The sequence below is a fragment of the Bufo gargarizans genome, chromosome 2 (genome assembly GCF_014858855.1).
Source record: "Bufo gargarizans isolate SCDJY-AF-19 chromosome 2, ASM1485885v1, whole genome shotgun sequence".
Taxonomy (NCBI): Eukaryota; Metazoa; Chordata; class Amphibia; order Anura; family Bufonidae; genus Bufo; species Bufo gargarizans.
In genome coordinates, this window is record NC_058081.1 from 296,083,142 (window position 1) to 296,085,985 (window position 2,844).

The 2,844-nt window shown below is 40.2% G+C and overlaps 1 non-coding gene across 1 annotated transcript; it reads left to right on the forward strand.

The window, feature by feature from the left end:
- Positions 1-1,739: 1,739 nt before the first annotated feature.
- LOC122929905 lies at positions 1,740-1,930 on the forward strand. Its single transcript, XR_006388107.1, has one exon. It is a non-coding gene; the product is annotated as a U2 spliceosomal RNA (small nuclear RNA).
- Positions 1,931-2,844: the final 914 nt, after the last annotated feature.

Consider the following 2,844-nt stretch of genomic DNA (forward strand, 5'->3'; position numbering starts at 1 on the left):
GTCTATATAATACATATGTAGCCTACATATTTATTATATAGACTAGTAGCTCAGAATTGCACCAATATCCATTTACTATTACTGCCAGAACATGTTGTAGTAGTTTCAACTGGGCAGTCAGAGGTTGTAGGCTACAGAAATATAGCAGAGTTAGTTATAAAGCCATTGATAGGCCAATGAAGTATTTTACTATATGAAGGCAAAAGAAATGCATGACAAAACCAGCACTGCTACATAATGTAGCAGAGCTGGTTTTACGTGGGAATACCATGGGTTATACCGAATATCATCCTCTTGTATATAGTAATATACAGTATATAATATATATATATATATATATATATATATACACACACACATGCATACACGCGCGGCAGCGGGTTGGGGGGGGGGGCGTCGACGGGAAGGGGGCCCCATGGATCAGTTTCGCACCGGGGCCCCGTGGATTGTGTGTTCGCCACTGCCTGTAGAGTTTGAGCTTGGGCATCCGACAGAGCCGGTAGGGCAAGGGAATTCAGGAAAAAGGTTATTGATTCCTTTGGGAGATGAAGAGAGGGGGTATCAGCTTTCTTTTCCTCATCTTTTATGTTATATAGGGAGTGGTAAAACTTTTTTAATTGTTTGGCTATCGCTGGTGTGGAATATACTTCTTCCGTCCCGGAGACTCTAATTTTGTGAATATAATTATTAGATTTCCTTTGTTTAATCCGCTGCATCATGAACTTAGAAGCCTTATCTCCATGCGCATAGTATTTGTATTGCGCATGGAGATAATACTTAGCAGAAGTTGCATTGAGCAAATTTTTTAAGGAGTTTTTCAATTCTGTAAATTCCGTCAGATGAGAATCTAGTAAGGATCTTTTATGTACAGCTTCCAACCTGTGTATCTGGGCTAAGAGATCCTCTACTTTCTTCTTCCTTTCTTTTTTAATTCTTGACCCCATACTAATAAACTGACCTCTCATGTAGGCCTTGTGGGTATCCCATAATATGTGAGGGGAAGTTTCAGGGAGGGAGTTAAAGGAAAAGAATTCCTCCAGAATCTTTTGAGTGTGGTTCCTATTCTCTTCTGTGGAAATCAGCTGTTCATTAAGTCGCCACCTGAAGGCTTTAGGTTATAATGAGGGGGCTTGAATTTTAATGAATATTGGTGTATAAAAGTATATCACCTATATAGGCTTGGGAACTTAAATGTAAATGTTCTTTTGACATAAATTTATAGTCAAGCCTATGGTATGAATTGTGGGGGTGGGAGAAAAAGGTGTAGTCTTGCCCGGAGGGGTTACGAAGACGCCATATATCATAGAGAGCATTTATTCCTCAAATGTCTAATTGCTCTTAATGATAGAGCAGATTTTTTAGACGATGAGTCCAAAGAAGGGTTTATTGCCATATTCAGGTCTCCTCCGAGCACCACTACCCCTTCCTTATATGATTCCAGAAGGTCAAGCGTTTCGCTCAGCCACATAATTTGGTTAACATTTGGGGCGTAAACACTTTGCAAAGGTATAAACTTGGTTTGCCACTTTACCCTTCAGTAATATATACCTGCCATCTACATCTTGGACATGTGATATGTATCTAAAAGGTAGACCCCTCTGGAACCCTATGCTCACACCTCTGGATGCTGCTGAATTTGAACCACAATGGTACCAGTGTGGGAACATGGAACGGGATAGGTCGGGATATTTATTAAATTTAAAGTGAGTCTCCTGGGGCATCAAGACTGAGCATCCCTCATCGCTTCTCGGCCTTTTGGCTAAGATCAAGTGTAGTATCTGTTCTTATCAGTTTAATATCTGATACGTCCCCTATCTGGGGACCATATATTAAATGGATTTTTCGAACAGGGAGATGGAAAAAGAGCTTGCTCTGTCCACTCCACGCATTGACCTGGTATTGCAGTACCTCCAGGACCGGTGCACCAAAAAAAAAATAAAAAAGACTGAGCATCCCTCTTTTTTAGCAAGGGAGAATATTTGACTACGTTTCGATGGGGCGTTAAAACCCTTAACGTTAAATGAAGCAATGCACATGTCAGCCATCTGGTAAAAGAATAACTGAGTGTGTACCGCTGAAAGTTTTTAACAGAAGATGTGTGGGTGCAGTTTTTTTGTACTTAGCCATCCAGGGTGGAGCTACAGAGTTACGGAAGCGTCCTTCTTCATTTTGAGGATACAAGATAATCTTCCTTTTATACCTGTCAACAACAGTGAGAACAGTATGAGATATTGTTCAAGTATGTAAAACAATAATATTAGAGTGATACTACTCCAATAGTGTGATAGGGGGAAAATTGTGCACATATATAATGTGACAAATAGCCGTACTCTCGTAATAATTTTCTACTAGGCACTTAGTAGAGAAACATAGAACCCTAAACTGTATAATATAGCTCAAAGGTTAATAATGATTATAAAGTGTTATGCCCCAAAATAGATAGGAGCATTTCTTAAGCATTATGGAAGAGAAAAATACTACTCAATGTAAACTTATTGAACATGTAACGGATCCGAGGATCAAGCTTTAAGTCCTTCAAGAATCAAGAAGTGGGAGTCGTCTTGGAGTTGAGTGTCTTCCTCTTCTGGTTCTTTGGGATTTGCCTGGACGAGGTGTCTCCCAAGGATCAGCTGATGGAAGTTCTGGAAGTGGGTTATTACTCTGGATGTAGTCCCAGTTCTCAATGGGTAGTTGGTCAATTTGTAGAATATCGTATGCTTTGGGCAGATCGGTAAAGGAAGAGATAGAAATGCGCTGCCCTTCGTACAAAAACGACAGCCCAAAGGGGAATAGCCACTTATAGAGAACTTTTTTGTTGCAAAGCCAATCCGTAAGCGGTTTCAA